This window comes from Pan troglodytes, chromosome 1, assembly GCF_028858775.2.
Source record: "Pan troglodytes isolate AG18354 chromosome 1, NHGRI_mPanTro3-v2.0_pri, whole genome shotgun sequence".
Taxonomy (NCBI): Eukaryota; Metazoa; Chordata; class Mammalia; order Primates; family Hominidae; genus Pan; species Pan troglodytes.
Genome location: NC_072398.2, coordinates 207,105,743 through 207,122,942, shown reverse-complemented (window position 1 = coordinate 207,122,942; position 17,200 = coordinate 207,105,743). Strand labels below are relative to the sequence as shown.

General features: G+C 49.9%; 1 protein-coding gene and 1 pseudogene across 3 annotated transcripts in view; both read right to left on the bottom strand.

Annotated features, from left to right (window-relative positions):
• CNR2 (cannabinoid receptor 2) overlaps positions 1-15,637 on the bottom strand; it is a 45,170-nt gene extending 29,533 nt beyond the window's left edge. The window contains exon 1 of one of the 3 annotated variants that reach the window (XR_010147731.1): positions 15,221-15,344. The gene's annotated coding sequence lies outside the window, so the exon portion shown is untranslated. Of the gene's footprint in view, positions 1-15,220 lie in introns of all 3 variants that reach the window. The other 2 variants (XM_001166334.6, XM_063784774.1) reach the window with 2 other exon arrangements.
• Positions 3,039-15,306, bottom strand: LOC100615115 (BTB/POZ domain-containing protein 6-like; annotated as a pseudogene).
• Positions 15,638-17,200: the final 1,563 nt, after the last annotated feature.

Genomic DNA, 17,200 nt, shown 5'->3' with positions numbered 1-17,200 from the left:
TTGCCACTCTCTCCTGAGTGCTTCCTTTGTGGCAGGCACTGTGAAAGGCCTTTTACAAGCACTGTGTCCTTTTCTGTTGTTGTTCAAATCCATATTATATCTTTTTTTATTTTTGTGTGTTTGTTTGTTTTTGAGATGGAGTCTCACTCTGTCACCCAGGCTGGAGTGCAGTGGTGCGATCTTGGCTCATTGCAAGCTCTGCCTCCCGAGTTCACGCCATTCTCCTGCCTCAGCTTCCCAAGTAGCTGGGACTACAGGCACCCGCCACCACACCTAGCTATATATATATATATTTTTTTGTATTTTTAGTAGAGACAGGGTTTCACCATGTTAGCCAGGATGGTCTTGATCTCCTGACCTTGTGATCTGCCCGCCTCAGCCTCCCAAAGTGCAGGGATTACAGGCGTGAGCCACCCGGCCCGGCCTTTTTTTTTCTTTTTTTGAGATGGAGTCTTGCTCTTTCGCCCAGGCTGGAGTGCAGTGGTATGATCTCAGCTCACTGCAAGCTCCGCCTCCCAGGTTCACGCCATTCTCCTGCCTCAGCCTCCCAAGCAGCTGGGACTACAGGTGCCCACCACCACGCCTGGCTAATTTTTTGCATTTTTAGTAGAGACGGGGTTTCACCGAGTTAGCCAGGATGGTCTCGATCTCCTGACCTTGTGATCCGCCTGCCTCGGCCTCCCAAAGTGCTGGGATTACAGGCTTGAGCCACCGGGCCTGGCCAAATTTTTTTTTTTTTTTTTTTTTGAGACAAAGTCTCACTCTGCTGCCCAGGCTGGAGTGCAGTGGCATGATCTTGGCTCACTGCAAGCTCCGCCTCCCGGGTTCAAGTGATTTTCCTGCCTCAGCCTCCTGAGTAGCTGGGATTACAGATGTGCACCACCATGCCCAGCTAATTTTTGTATTTTTAGTAGAGACGGGGTTTCGCCATGTTGGCCAGGCTGGTCTCCAAGTCCTGACCTCAGGTGATCCAACCGCCTCTACCTACCAAAGTGCTGGGATAACAGGCGTGAGCCACCACACCTGGCCCGTACTATATATTATTTTTAAATGTTTTCATTCTATTTTTGATGGACAAATAATAATTGTATATATTTATGGAATACAATGTGATATTATGATACACGTATCAAAATTGCTAAAAGAGTAGATTTTAAATGTTACCACAAAGAAATGCGCTGTCTCCTTTATCCTCCAAACTGCCCTTGGAGATAGATTGTCTCATTTTCACGATCTTATCTATGAGGAACCAGAGGCTCAGCTAGACTGGATTTGCCGAGGTCACAAAGTTTGTAAATGGCAGAGTCAGAATTCAGACTCATATATCTGGTGCCGGACTCTGACCACAGAAGTTGGGCAGCCTAGATGTGAAACCACCTTTGCAAAATTATGACTGAGACTGTGAAAGAGATCTAACTTAACTGACTCCATCTTGCTTCTAACCTCCAAGCTGTCCTTGTTCATTCCTGGGCATAGGCTGAACTAACTTTGGGAGAAACTTAGTTTAAAACTAAGACGATAACAGCCCTTTCCCAAAGTACACCTCCTTCTTGGCTGGGGACTAGATTGCCTTTGTAGGACTAATATTAGGCACAAGATTAGAAATCATGGTTTAGGGTCTGGTATGGTAGTTCACGCCTGTAATCCCAGCACTTTGGGAGGCTGAGGCGGGTGGATCACTTGAGGTCAGGAGGTAAGACCAGCCTGGCCAACATGCTGAAACTCCGCCTCCACTAAAAATACAAAAGTTAGCCAGGTGTGGTGGTGCATGCTGTAATACCAGCTACTCGAGAGGGGTAGGCAGAAGAATCACTTGAACCTGGGAGGTGGAGGGTGCAGTGAGCTGAGATTGCGTCACTGCACTCCAGCCTGGACGACAGAGGGGTCTCCGTCAGAAAGAAAGAAAGAAAGAAAAGAAAAAAAAGAAAGAAAGGGGGAAGGAAGGAAGGAAAGAGAGAGAGAAAGAAAGAAAGAAAGAGAAAGAAAGAAAGGAAGGAAGGTTTAGGAGTCATGCAGCTGGAGGCTACAAGATTCTGACCCTCCCTAAACTGCTCCTGCGATCAGTGCTTGAGATATTTTGCAGACCCTGCACTTGATGGATCAGCTGGCACCACCCAAATCCATAAACTGGCTCATGTGATCTTATGGCCCCCACCCAGGAACTGACTCAGCGCAAGAGGACAGCTTCGACTCCCTGTGATTTCATCCCTGGCCAATCAGCACTCCTGGCTCACTGGCTCCCCGCAACCAAACAAATTGTCCTTAAAAACTCTGATCCTTGAATGCTGGGGGAGACTGATTTGAGTAATAATAAAATTCCGGTCTCCCGCACAGCCAGCTCTGCATAAATTACTCTTTCTCTATTGCAATTCTCCTGTCTTGATGAATCGGCTAGGTCTAGGTGGCAGGCAAAGTGAACCCCTAGAGGCTTATAGACGGCAGGGCATGGGGTCTCTCTTATACTTCTGGGCAACCATCTCTTCCCTGATCTTTTTTTTTTTTTTTTTTTTTTTTTTTTTTTTTTTGAGACAGAGTTTCACTCTTGTTGCCCAGGCTAGGGTGCAATGGTGCAATCTCGGCTCACTGAAACCTCCGCCTCCTAGGTTCAAGCAATTCTCTTGCCTCAGCCACCCAAGTAGCTGGGATTACAGGCATGTGCCACCACGCCTGGCCAAGTTTGTATTTTTAGTAGAAATGGGGTTTCTCCATGTTGATCAAGCTGGTCTTGAACTCCCAACCTCAGGTGAACCGCCCGCCTTGGCCTCCCAAAGTGCTGAGATTACAGGCATGTGCCACCACGCCTGGCCTCCCTGATCTCATTTTTATCCTTCCCACCTTGGACCATTTTACCGAGCCATGTTTCCAGCAACCAACCAAATTGTCCTTAAAATCTCTGATCCTCGAATGCTGGGGGAGACTGATTTGAGTAATAGGACACTAGAATGGTCGCTCCAAGGGAGTTAAAGCTTATTATTTGTTTTGTTCACTCCCGTATCTTAAGTGCACCTGCCTCACCCATGGTCACTGCTCAGTAACTCTTTCTTTTTTAAATTGTAGGCAACTTTATTACAGAAGTCCCTTATTTTAAGTGACTTTTTGCCGATTTTAGATTTGAAGTGAAGGTCTACAGTTGAGCTTGGAACCACTTAGTATCCAAGAGGGTGGCAGGAACATGCAACCCCTCAAAGCAGGTGGCATGGGTGCCATTGGGAGGGGATCTGGGGCCTGTCTTGTGCCCTAAATCTTCCTCCACCTGAGACGTGCACCCCAGTGTACCAGAGATGCCTCAGACTCCAATCCCCCAGCTCTGGCTGTGTGGAAAAGGTGCCTACTTCACAGAATCAAGCTTCAGTTGACTACATGCCAAAGAGAGACAAGGTTAAGTGTGGCCTTTCATGGTGTCAAGAAGCAGTTAGTGTTCTGATTTCCCCTCCATCCACTCGCCGACCTGCTGCAGCCTCCCCGGGCACCTCAAGCATAGAAGATGAGCTCAGGGATCTGCCCACCCTGGACCCCAGTCCCGTTGGTGCTGTCCGAGGAGCACTGGAACTGGAAGGCCACCTTTCTGCACTGCACTTCCGTCATCCCCTCCTGCCCAAAGTAGCTGAGGTTGCTGCCGTCCAGGACAGCACTGGCCATGTAGAAGGTGTCTTGTTCAACCTGGACCGGGTGTTCAAACCAGACCGGGAAGGTGTTACTGGATCTGTCCAACATGAATTTGGTCAGATTCTGAGCCAGAACTACCCCAAGCCTCTTGAGCTCAATCTTCACGCTGTACTCAGCCTTCCCAGAGCTGGACCCACACAGGCGCAGCCCCGCAATAAATACCCTTCTGTCCACTGCAAACTGGATGCTGTCGCAGCGCCCGCGGTACTGGCATTGGTTGCTGTGGTAGGCAGAAGACTGGAATCGGTGGCACCTCTGCGGGGCGAGGCCCTTCCTCTTGATCAGGGGAAAGTCCAGGCGGGGCTTGTTGGTGGCCGTGTACCACAGGAAGATGGTGTGGGTCTCCTCCAGAGTCAGGATGTCTGGATGTCTGACTGGGCAGCGCCATTGGCAAACTCCTCTAGGGTCATGGTTGGAATTCGGATCAGATACAGGGCTCGCCCCAAAACATGCCTCTTGTTTCGTGGGGTGACTGGCAGCCCCTGCCTCTTGCACTCTGCCTTGGCCCAGTTCAGGACGGCCTTGAAGACCACCGCCTCCTGGTGTTGAGGGCCTCCCGAGTGACAATGATCTCCAACGTCTGCCGGTCCATCTCACAGAAGCCTTCGGACCGCAGGGCCATCTCGGCCTGTGCGTCGATGACCTCCCAGCAGCGCTGGGTCAGGTCGGGCTCCTCAAACAGCCGGCTCTGGGACAGCAGGACGCAGGCGTTCTTGGCTTTCAGACTTGTCCCCAGAAAGTTGACGCAGGCTTTTGCCAATGCTGGGACGATGTACTTCTTAGCAGCCTACAGAGTGGCCAGCACCGTATCCGCTTCCAGATGGATCTCATCACTGTACACGTACTTTAATAGGATCGGAAAGGCTGCGGGCTCCACGTCTGGAATGTGAATTTCAGATTTGACTTCCGCCAGGTCCCGGTAGAACATGGCATAGAAGACGGAGCTGCAGACAGCCAGGACGTACTTGTGGGCGGGCACCGTCCTGGTCGCCCCCGGGGGTCCCACGACAAAGTGCACGTCGGCCACGAGCTCGTTGTTGAACATGAGCGCGTTCCTCTCGCGCGGCGTGGGGGACCGCGCCATTTGGGGCTCCCCGGGTGGTTGTTGCCAAGTGTGGGCTGCGCGGGCGCGGTGCAGGCTGCGCTGCCCGGCCTTCCTGCCCACGGCGGCGCCGGCGTTGCTGTGGGCTAGGACCGCGGCCGCGGCGCTGGCGGGGACGTAGAGCTCCGCCGCCATCCTCGAGGGCGGGGCGTCGGGGGCAGCCTCGGAGCCTGTGGACCCCCGCCCCGCGCCCTCGCGCCGCGCCGGGGCCTCGGGAGCGGCTCTGCAAGCAAAAGCAGGGAGGTCGGGCGCTGAGCGACGCGGCGGTGATGGCAGGCCAGGGGCAGCACCATTCATGGGCGGCGGCGGCGGCGGCGCTGCGACCCGCGGGGCTGCCACCCGTGCCCCTACCACCCCCGCCCCTGCGATCCTGCCAGAGCCTAGCCTAGCGCAGCCGGGCCAGGCCTGGCCGCAGCAATAACTGCTTTTTAATGGATTGGTTGGAGGTATTCTCTCCGACACATGCCAGCATCCTCAAGGAGGGTAACCTGCTTTCTAATTTTCAAAGTGAGTCCGGGTGCAGTGATTCACACCTGTAATCCCAGCAATTTGGGAGGCTGAGGTGGGAGGAGCCCTTGGGCCCAGGAGTTCAAGACAAGCCTGGGCAACATAGGAAGACCCCGCCTCTACAAATAAAAAAAATTAGCCAGGGGTAGTGGTTCATGCCTGTGGTCCCAGGCACTTGGGAGGCTGAGGTGGGAGGACCACTTGAGCCCAGGTGGTTGAAGCTACAGCTAGCCGTGATGTGCCACTGCACTCCGGCCTGGGTGACAGAGTGAGACCCCAGGCTTTGTCAAAAAAAAAAGGCATTTCTTTTTAACGTGCGTCAGTAAGAAGGGCATGCCTAGGTTAACATATCAAAAGTGCTCCTCATAGTATCTGTGAAACAGCCTTGCAGAACCTAACCTGCCAGGCCATAAATGCAAGGGTGAAAATGGGATTGTGGGGAGCTTCACTTTAACAATAGCTAGTTGCGTAAAATGCAATTAATCCTCACAGTAAGTCAGGAAGGGTGGTCCTATTATCATCATCTCTGTTTTGCAGACAAGGAGACGGAGGCGCAAAGATGCAGTGACTTGTCTGAGGTTGCACAAAAGGGCAGAGCCCGATGTGAACCCAAACCTGTGCCCAGGTCTGCAACTGTCACAGGAGCCTGCCTCCTAGTTGCTCAGCTGGCTCCTGCGGCTTTCTCCCGGGGACTTCTCTCTAATCTTTCTGGGGGGCCCTTTGAAATGTTAAAAAATTGCATTTGGGCTCCCGATTTTCTGCTTTACTAGATTCCAGAGTTCACACTGCCTGAAGACAGGAATCTTAGCTTTGCCCCACTAGGGAGCTCCTTTGTGATCCAGGTGATGTCACTCAGAACCTCTGGTTTTTTTGTTCGTTTGGTTGTTTTTTTTTTTTTTGGAGTCTCGCTCTGTCACCCAGGCTGGAGGGCAGTGGTGCGATCTCGGCTCACTACAACCTCTGCTTCCCGGGTTCAAGTTATTCTTCCGGCTCAGCCTCCCGAGTAGCTTGGGATTACGGGCGCCTGCCACCATGCCCAGCCAATTTTTTTGTATTTTTATTAGAGACAAGGCTTCACCATGTTGGCCAGGCTGGTCTCGAACTCCTGACCTCAGATGATCTACCTGGTGCTGCTTCCAAGTGCTGGGATTACAAGTGTGAGCCACTGCACCTGGCTAATCTTCATTTTTATAACAAGAACTAAAAGGCCTATCTCCCTCTTTCAAAGAAAGTCTACTACAGAAAATTATTTGATGCTCTGTGATATTACAGCGTAAATGACTGATAAGCATGTGTGGATCTCTTTCACCCTGAGGGTAGCCTGTTACTGTGAAATCTGTCAGCCATCGGGAAGTATGCATTTGTCTAGGGGTGGGAGGAGCATTGTTAAAATCACACCTGGAAGTGGCCAGTCACCCATTCTGTCCATGAAGTGCTCTCTGTAGGAAAGGAAACTTTCATACAAAGTAAGGCATTATAACCAGGGAACAGAGAGGTCTGTCCCCTGATGATGAGGACTTTTCATGGTGGCTTCTCTCTAAAGCAGGAGTAAGACAGGGTTAACCACGTGGTGAACATTCTGAATCACCTGTGGTTTGCCTCCAGGCCACTCTACCTCTTCCTGGTTTGGCCAGATCCCAAAGGGTAGAGCCCCTGCCCCAGCCATGATTCTGGTTTGCTTATAGGGTTGCATCAGTCGGGGGTTGAGGTTGCAATTCAGGCTGGTTCCCAGAACAGGGGAGTTTGTGAAGCGATGTGGAGAGCCATGGAGGCTCAGCTCTTGAAACACTCTGGTGATTATGACAATAGTAGCAACTAATACTGAAATTGCACCTACTGTATACCGTGTGTCAGGCACTATTCTCTGCACTTAACTTTTCTTTTCTTTTCTTTCTTTTTTTTTTTTTTTTGAGATGAGTCTGGCCCTGTTGCCCAGGCTGGAGTGTAGTGCATCTCGGCTCACTGCAACCTCCGCCTCCCGGGTTCAATCGATTCTCTTGCCTCAGCTTCCCAAGTAGCTGGGATTACAGGTACCCGACACCACGCCAGCTAGCTTTTGTATTTTTAGTAGAGATGGGGTTTCACCATGTTGGCCAGGCTTGTCTCAAACTCCTGACCTCAGGTGATCCACCTGCCTTGGCCTCCCAAAGTTCTGGGATTACAGGCATGAGCCACCGCACCCAGCCATCTTTGCACTTTATATATTATATATATTTATATATTAATTTATATATTCTACACAACAAATCCATGATGGGGGACTAGTATCACTCCTGTTCTGTAGTTGGGGAAACCAGCATCAGCAGAGAGGCTTGACTCATGGGGCTGATAAGATCTGTGAGTGGTGGCAAAGGGGCTGGAGGGGACAAAGGGACAAGCTGGGCAGAGGCTGATGGATGAATTAAACCTGGCATGAGGACTCAGGCCACGGAGAGACGAGGAACAGCCAGGGATAGGCCAGACATCTGGGGAGCTGATCCTCCTGTAAGTTCCTTCTACCTCTCTATAATAGAATTAATTAAGGTGCATTTGTGCATCTGTTGGCTTTTGGTCCCTGGGACCATAACAAAGAACACATGTTGCAATCTCTGGCCTGGGATTTGGGATCTAGCGGGATCACGGGACACTCTATCAAGCCAATCTCAGGCCTCGGGAGCCAAACTTGCAAGGTGGCCTGGATTTCTAGTTCCTGTTCCTGTTCTGTGTAAAAGAGATTCTCAGTTGGTTCTGAACACAGATTCTCAGTTGGTCCTGAACTTACCCTCGGAACCAACTGAGAATAAGGAGGAAATAGGTAGACAGAGGCAGCCTGAGTCATAGTTGTGAGTTCTGATTCTGCTCCCACTCTGATGTTTTTTGGAGAACTAGGCTTAAGCTGTCTCCCCCACTCAGACTCTCTAGCAGTGGGACTCCAGGCCCACACCACTGTACCCGCCTCCTGCCCCTTATTAAAGCTGTGGTCTCTCGTGCAAATTACGTCGTCTCCTTGAGCCTCACTGTCCTTGTCTGTAAAATGGGAATAATGAAAATACCTCCACTAAGGACTGTTGTGAGGATTAAACAGTATGTATGGGACATAGAAAACTTAATTTTACAAACCCCAGTGGAAACTACTCGAGCCATTTCATAATTTTCTATGGCCCATGAAAAAGGAAGTGATTTTAAATAAAATGTACTATTTACAATAAGTGTATTGTTTAAAATTTTTCTCTAACTTTTTTTTTGTTTTCCTATCTTTCTTTCTTTCTTTTTTTTTTTTTAGAGATGGAGTTTTGCCATGTTGCCCATGTTGGTCTTGAACTCCTGAGCTCAAGTGATCCACCTTGAGCTTTAGCACTTCCCAAAGTGCTGGGATTACAGGTGTGAGCCACCACACCTGGCCAATTCATACTTCTTAAAAGTAATTTTATGTTTGCTATATGATAAGATAAAATAGGTCTCATTTAGCTGGGAGTGGTGGCATGTGCCTGTAGTCTCAGCTACTTGAGAGACTGAGATGAGAGGATGGCTTGAATCTAGGAGGTCAAGGCTGCAGTGAGCCATGATTGCACCACTGCACTCCAGCCTGGGTGACAAAGTGAGACTCTGTGTCAAAAAAAAAAAAAGAAAAAATATGTCTCAGGCCCCTATTTGCATGCCTCTCTGTATATGCCTTGCAGGTGTAGATCTCTTTTATACCCAGTACAGGAAAAGACAGAATACATCTTTCTCTCTTCTTACCAACCTTTGAAATGTTGTGAAGTAGTAGGATTTCTCTAATATGCCATATAAGAAAGTTGATCAGATAAATGTAATTTATGAATCTTGAAGCAGGCCGGGCATGGTGGCACACTCCTGTAATCCCAGCACTTTAGGAGAGCAAGGTGGGCGGATCACCTGAGGTCAGGAATTCGGGACCAGCCTGGCCAACATGGTGAAACCCTATCTCTACTAAAAATACAAAAAAATTAGCTGGGCGTGTGGCATGCACCTGTAATCCCAGCTACATGGGAGGCTGAGGCAGGATAATCGCTTGAACCTGGGAGGTGGAGGTTGGGACGTGGAGGTTGCAGTGAGCCGAGATCGCGCCACTATGCTCCAGCCTGGTGACAGAGGGAGACCTTGTCTCAAAAAAAAAAAAAAAAAGAGAAAAAAGAAGAATCTTGAAGCAAATCTGCAGAGGAGTTAACACCATCATTTCCTTGTATTTTCTTTTCTTTTTTTTGAGGTGGAGTCTTGCTTTGTTGCCCGGGCTGAAGTGCAGTGGTGTGATCTCGGCTCACTGCAACCTCTGCCGCCCGGGTTCAAGCAGTTCTCCAGCCTCAGACTCCCAAGTAGCTGGGATTACAGGCGTGTGCCACCACACCTGGCTAATTTTTGTATTTTTTAAGTAGAGATGGGGTTTCACCATGTTGGCCAGGCTGGTCTCAAACTCCTGGCCTCAAGTGATCCACCCACCTCAGCCTCCCAAAGTTCTGAGATTACAGGCGTGAGCTACTGTACCCAGCTTCCTTGTATTTTTGATATCAGTTTCTTATACTGTCTTTAATCATTGGCTCAGTAAGGGTATAAATTAAATGATATCAGATTAAGAGCAAAAACGATGTAAAGCCATATATCAGCCAAAGCTGTAGCTGAATGATTAATTGCCTGGTTGTGAGTCATGAGCTAGTTTGTTCTATCACCACTAACTACTGCTTTTTTTTTTTTTTTTTTTTTTTTTGAGATGGAGTGTCCCTCTGTTACCAGGCTGCAGTGGCGTGATCTTGGCTCACTGCAACCTCCGGCTCTCTGGTTCAAGCAATTCTCCTGCCTCAGCCTCCTGAGTAGCTGGGATTACAGGCACATGCCACTATGCCCAGCTAATTTTTGTATTTTTAGTAGAGACGGGGTTTCACCATGTTGGCCAGCATGGTCTTGATATCCTGACCTCATGATCTGCCCACCTGGGCCTCCCAAAGTGCTGGGATTACAGGCATGAGCCACCGTGCCTGGCCAACTATCGCTTTTTAAATATTTATTTTATTTTTGAGATAGGGATCTTGCTCTGTCACCCAGGCTAGAGTGCAGTAGCACAATCTCGGCTCACTGCAGCCTTGAATTCCTGGGCTCAAGCGATGCCTGGCTATACCTGCCAGATTTGATTCTTCCACTTATCCTAGGAAGATCTCACATTGAGAAAAAATGTTTTAAATATTACAATAATTATTCACTAATTTTTAAAAAATGGAAACAGGCATCAAGACCTTCTAATGATGTGAACCTTCTGGAACATCTCCCTCCCTAGTGGGAAAAGCTGGTAGAAAGTAGTGGGAAGACAGACTTGGGTTTGACTCCTGTCTCTGCCTGTTGTGTCTCAGCCTTAGTGGCTTCATCTGTCAAATGGGCCCATTGGAAGGGAGGGAGGGCTACAGAAGTTCAGTGAAGCACCCTCTGGCTCCTTCCTTGCTCTCAGTGGGCTCTATTCCCCAGCTTCCAGCTCCATCAGATTTTCCAGGACCCAAACAGACCCAGGGAGAGACACAGAGGACGAACTCAATGAATTTGGGCTGAGGCAACACTGTGAACGCAGCTGTGGCTCTCAAAGAGGAACTTAGGGGTTGCCTCAACCTCTAGGGAGGCAAGGGAGCCTCTGAGAGACAGGTGGGGTGGTGGGGGTGAGGGAGTGGGAAAAGCTGCCTTTGACTCACTGTATGAGCAGGAGATCAGAGACCTCCTCTCTGGGCAGTGGGAGCAGGTGGGGGAGGGGAGGAGAAGCCGTGAAGCTCACTGGACACCGAACCACGAAGTCCCCTCTGCTCATGGGCTCACCCACATCCTCCCCGACTGGATGGGGCCCCAGCAGCCTTCACTCCCTCGCCTGCTGGGGAATCCTTCCCTCCCTGCTTGGCCCTAACTCCACTATGCAGTTCCTTCCCCATTAATCTGGCCTTGTCTGTCATTTTCTCTCCTTGGCATTTGAGGTCTTTGCTGCATGGCGTGAGGACTGAGTACATCCTTTCTCTCCCCAGGAGATGGAGGGAAAAGAGAACAGTTTTCCACTGTTCTGGGTTCTGCTGGAAGAAGGCTGAGACCTGATCTTACTCTTCTGGTGGTCCCTGCAGCATAGCTGGGGACTGAGAGCCTTGGCTGTGCGTGGGTTCCCACTCTGCCCTCTCCCGAGACTTCAGTGTCCTCATTTATAGCTTGGGGAGAGAAAGAGAATTGCCTTTACAGGACCGAGGTGAGGATTACATAAGATAATGCCTAAGCACAGTCAGGGAAGGTCTGTCAGAGATCATCATGGAAACAGGAAGTCACCTGGGCCAAGGGCTAGAGCCTCAGGGTCTTGGCACAGAGTGGACACCTCACAAGACTGGATTGGACTGCTCAGTTGGGGTGGGAGGAGAGAAGCCGGCCATATTCATATGATATCCCTCCAATTTCCTCCCCAGCGCAGGTTCTCGGGTTGTCCATGTGATGGCATCTGAAACGCAGCCTGGCGAGCGACACAGTAAAGACAACCCTGATGATGAGTCCCCGAGCCTGCCCTGCATCTCCATACCTAGAGGCATTTCCACTCCCGTTCACCTATTTTGATTCCCACCACAATATGGCTTGGTTCTGGATCCAGATTGACCTGGACTTGAGTCTCAGCTTTGCCATTACCACCAGTTATGGGACTGTGGACAAGTCTCTCTCCTTCTTTTTTTTTTTTTGAAACAGTATCTTGCTCAGTTACCCAGGCAATAATAGCTCACTGCAGCCTCAATCCCCCAGGCTTAAACAATCCTTCCACCTCAGCCTCCTGAGTAGCTGGGACCACAGGCATGTGCCACCATGCCTGGCTAATTTTTAATTTTTTTTTTTTTTTTGTAGAGATAGGGTCTCACTATGTTTCCTAGACTGGTCTTGAAGTGCTGAGCTCAAGCTATCCTCCTGCCTGGGCCTCCCAAAGTGCCAAGCTTACAGGTATGAGCCACCATGCCCGGCCCCTTGGACAAGTCTTAAGCTTGTGTGAGCTTCAGTTTCTCACCTTGCAAATGTGGTTAGTGATAGCAGCCCCCTCCTAGGCTGTGGTGAGGACTTAATGAGGAACCGTCACAGAGCTCAAATGTGTAGTAAATGCTTCATCAATCTTCGCTTAAGAAAAAAACAAGAGCGGATCACCTGAGATCGGGAGCTCGAGACCAGCCTGGCCAACATGCAGAAACCCCATCCCTACTAAAAATACAAAATTAGCCGGGCGTGGTGGTGCATGCCTGTAATCCCAGCTACTTGGGAGGCCGAGGCAGGAGAATCGCTTGAACCCAGGAGGCAGAGGTTGCAATGAGCTGAGATTACGCCATTATACTCCAGCCTGGGCAACAAGAGCAAAACGCTGTCTCAAAAAAAAAAAAAAAAAAAAGAAAGAAAGAAAAGAAAAGAAAACAAAACAAAAAAACAAAAAACAAAAAACAAGAGCCCCTTTGAGGCAGGTTGGGAATGCTATGATAGCGTCATTTTTAGAGTTGAAGAAACTGAGGTTCAGAAAGGTGATGTAACTTGCCCCAGGTTGCCTGAGTAATTGATGAGGGAGACTTGGGTTTCCATGTGATTCCATGTGATTGATAGCACAAGCTCTGAACCCACAGTGCAGGACTCTCTGCTCACACTGGCTCCGCTATTCCTTGGCTGTGTGACACTGAGCAAGTCAACACTGCTGCTGAGTCTTGGTTTTTCTCATCTGTAAGATAGGGCTGCCTGTCTCTTTTCAGAGTGCCCTTTGTGTCTCGTGGCTCGGGGACTTTTTTCAGGGGTGAGAGTAGGAAGCAGAAGCTATTTGAAGACAACCCTTCTTCCTGTCCTTTCCTGAGAACCTGAGCGCAGTGAGAAGGTTAGGTCACGTGGGTGGGGGGTGGGGAGAGAAGAGTGTCCATCTGCCATCCACAGCCAAGGGGAGAGGAGAGATTGTCCTTGGCTGGGAGGGGACCAGAGGTCATGGGCACCTAGAATTTGCTTTCTGGGAAGATGGCAGGACCTCTGGGGGAAGTCACTGGGTGATATATCCTGGATGTCAAAATGAGACACAGTGGTTTCAGGTCTTACAAAGAATCTGGACTCCAGGCATGCCAGGGAAGTGGGCAAGGCTGGACTTCAGACAATCAAGTCCATTTGGGCAATGGGCATCCATCGTAGGAGGACCCAGGAGCCTCCCTCACGCTTATGTTCTGTGTGTCCTCTGGGTCAATGTGCATGGGTGGGGATGGGAGTGAGGGAAGCTCAGTGCACTTGGAGATTAAATTTCCTCCTAGCCCAGTAGGATGAGGCTCAGGGTCCTATTGAATGTGACTTCAACTGAATAAAGAAAAGATCATTTTATGCACACCTGAGGGTGTGCAGTAAGAGTGACTGGTACTGTAAAATGAGGTGGGAAGAGAGGGGGCTGGCGCTGGAGGGCTCTGCTTGGCTGAGCCAGGCTGCCATTTTCCCGTCTTCACTGCCTTATCCTGGCCTTAGCCGGCCAAAGGGTAAAGGATATGCTTCACCTGCCCAGCGCAGGTTAGGGGGTCACTCTGGTAAGCCACAAGGTGGTTACAGAGCTGGGGCCAGGATTATTGGGACTCCACCTCCTGAGGTCTCCCTGAACTTCTCCCCAGCCTCCATCCTGGTTTTCATGCTGCCAACGTGTCTACTTGCCACTCATTCCAGGGAAAAGCAGCCAGGCCTCATTTTATCCTCATCTCAAATCCACAGCAAGAGCAGATGGGGTGAAGATCAAACTCTCCACCACAGCCATTCCCGAGCCCTGTGCTGCTGCCCGCCCTGTGCCCGCATCAGACAGTCGACCCTCGCAACAAGCCTGTGAGTGACCTTCTCAGGCCCATATTTCTCAGAAGAGGAAGCTGAGCAGGAAAGAAATGGAGTGATTTGCCTGAGGCCATCGAGCTACCAGTGGCAGAGCTGGGATTCAGACCTGGACGCTGACCCCAGGGCACACTGGAAAATACTGCTCTTCCCTCCGCTGAGTGGAACTTACACCAAAGCAGACCCCTGGCCTCCTGAGTCCAGTGTGCCCCTAACACTACCTTGTGGTCTCCCCATCTATAAAATGAGAGCGCAGGACTCACCTGGTCATCTCAAAGGCCTCTGCCAGCCCCTGTCATTTCCTGGCCCCCATCTATTGTTGCAGTCCACACCTCGTAAGGCAGGATAGCCTGGTGGCTGAAGGGTGGGCCGCGAAGCCGGAGTGCCTAGGCTCAAGCCAATGCTCTCATTCAATGCCCGCATGATTTCAGGTGGGTCACCTAGCCCCCACCTATCAAGTGGACAACAGTGATAGCGCCTACTGCATACGGCTGTTGTGAGGATTAAATAAATCCAACCACTAAAGGCTCTTAGGGCAGCGCCTGGCACACAGTAAGGCCATCTCTGTGTGTGTGATTCTTGTCTCTGTAATGAAATGAAAGCCAAAGTCCTGATTCTTGGTCCTAGGAGGGGGATGCCAGCCCTGAACATTCCTGCGACTGGTCCTCCACAACCCCAGGTGTCCTGAAATGACATCTATCCCCTGCCCCAGACAGGCCCACCTGGCTTCTTGTGTCCCTGGAGGGAAGGGATAAGGTAAGAATACAGGTTTTGGCCAGGTGCAGTGGCTCATGCCTGTAATCCCAGCACTTTGGGAGGCCAAGTTGGGCAGATCACCTGAAGTCGGGAGTTCGAGACCAGCCTGGCCAACATGGTGAAACCCTGCCTCTACTAAAAATACAAAAATTAGCCAGACGCAGTAGTGCGCACCTGTAATCCCAACTACACAGGAGGCTGAGGCAGGAGAATCGCTTGAACCTGTGAGGCGGAGGTTGCACTGAGCCAAGATTGTGCCACTGTACTTTAGCCTGGTCAACAGAGCAAAACTCCGTCTCAAAAACAAACAAACAAACAAAAAAGAATACAGGTGTTGGGGAATGAGGAAGAAGCCTAAAATAAACAACAAAAAAAGCTACTCACGGTTGTGTTGTGGGTGGCTGGGCACCAGGAGCTGCCGGGGGCTGAGGAGTCCCAGTTGTTTTCTGTCCTCTCCCAGGACCTGGCCGTGGGTGCCACTCAGAGCACCTGTTGAGTGCCACCCCAAGCCAGCTTTCTCTTGCTTTTGTACTTTCTCACAGATGAGTGAGTGTGAGGAGGTCTGGCCTTCCGTGCCTGTTACCACTTCCCCTCCAGGTCCCTGGTGCCACAATGCTCTTGCCCCTGCGGTTGAGTTATCTCTCACAACGAACTCTGGCCAGGGTGGGGCATGGGCCTAGACCCTGGAGTCAAGGGACTTGGGTTCTAATACAGCCTCGTTAAAATGTTGATTCACTTAACTTCCCCAAAAGCAAGTTTCTTTATCTGTAAAATGGGGATAATGCACCAACATTACAGTAGATCACCTAAAAGGACATGCCATTCCAATGCCTCTTCAGCACTAGGCCAGAGCTTTGAAATGCAAATGCCTACAGGCAGATTAACATAATGGGTGATGGATCCTGGTGTGGGGCAATAGGGAGTGGTAGGGACTGTGGGTAATAGGGGGAACACAGGACCCAAGTGGAAAAGCTTGGCTGGAGCTGAGAGGTACCTGACCCTCTCTACTGGCCCAGCTGAGAGGTATCTGCCCCACACCCCAGACCCTGATCTGGGCCAGTAGAGAGGGGCAGGTACCTCTTAGTTCCAGCCAAGCTTTTCTGCTTGGGAGTATAGGCAAATTGTCAGATATTCCAAGCATTTGGAAGTTGTGCTGTATTTTTCAAGAGATACCAGAAATCTTGACTTACGTGATAGCTTCCTGTGTGTGTGTGTGTGTGTGTGTTTTGTTTTTTGTTTGTTTGTTTTTGTTTTGAGACCAAGTCTCGCTCTGTTGCCCAGGCTGGAGTGCAATGGTGCGATCTCGGCTCACTGCAACCTCCGCCTCCTGGGTTCAAGCATCTCTCCTGCCTCAGCCTCCTGAGTAGCTGGGACTACAGGTGCACACAACCACCTCCAGCTAATTTGTAGTTTTAGTAGAGACAGGGTTTTGCCATGTTGACCATGCTGGTCTTGAACTCCTGACCTCAAGTGATCCACCCACCTTGGCCTCCCAAAGTGTAATCTCCCTAGGATTACAGGGTGAGTCACCACGTCCAGCCACTTCCTGTTTATTTTATTTTATTTTATTTTAATTTTTTGAGGCAGGGTCTCGCTCTGTTGCCCAGGCTGGAGTACAGTGGCACGATCATAGTTCACTGCAGCCTCAAATTCCTGGGTTCCAGTGATCCTCCCATCTCAGCCTTCCAACTAGCTGGCAGAACAGGCATGTGCCACCACACCTGGCTATTTTTTTTTTTTAATTTTTTTGTATAGATGGGGGTCTCACTATGTTGCCTAGCCTGGTTTTGAACTCCTGGGCTCAAGCGATCCTCCCACCTCAGTCTCCAAAAGTGTTGGGATTACAGGCATGAGCCACCATGCTCAGCCAGTTGCCAATTTTAGAATGTAAAGCCCAAAGTCACACCTTTAAAAAATGCTATGTGAGTCAAACTAAACATTATCTTCAGTTTATATTTATTAGGGAGTATGTCCCTAATGTCCAGTCCTGGGCTGGATGTACTCAGGTATGGTATCTGATATAGTTCCAAGTGTCCTCACACCCACTCTCAGATAAAATATTTAATGAGACGCCATTATATTCTAAGGATACAGAGATGATTATGGCAAAGTTTTTGCCCTTGTAAACTCATGGCCTATGATTATCTCATCAGATCCTCTCACTAACTGCTCCCCACACCCCAGACCCTGATCTGGGCCAATGAAGAAAGATTTTGCCCCTGAGGTAGAGTTGCAAGATTCTTCAAGTAAAAAATGTTACAGGCATGAGCCACCCCACCTGGCCCAATGAATTATATTATTGAAAATGATGGAGAGTAGATTTTCAGTGTTCTCACCACAAAAATAAGTATGTGAGGTAATGCA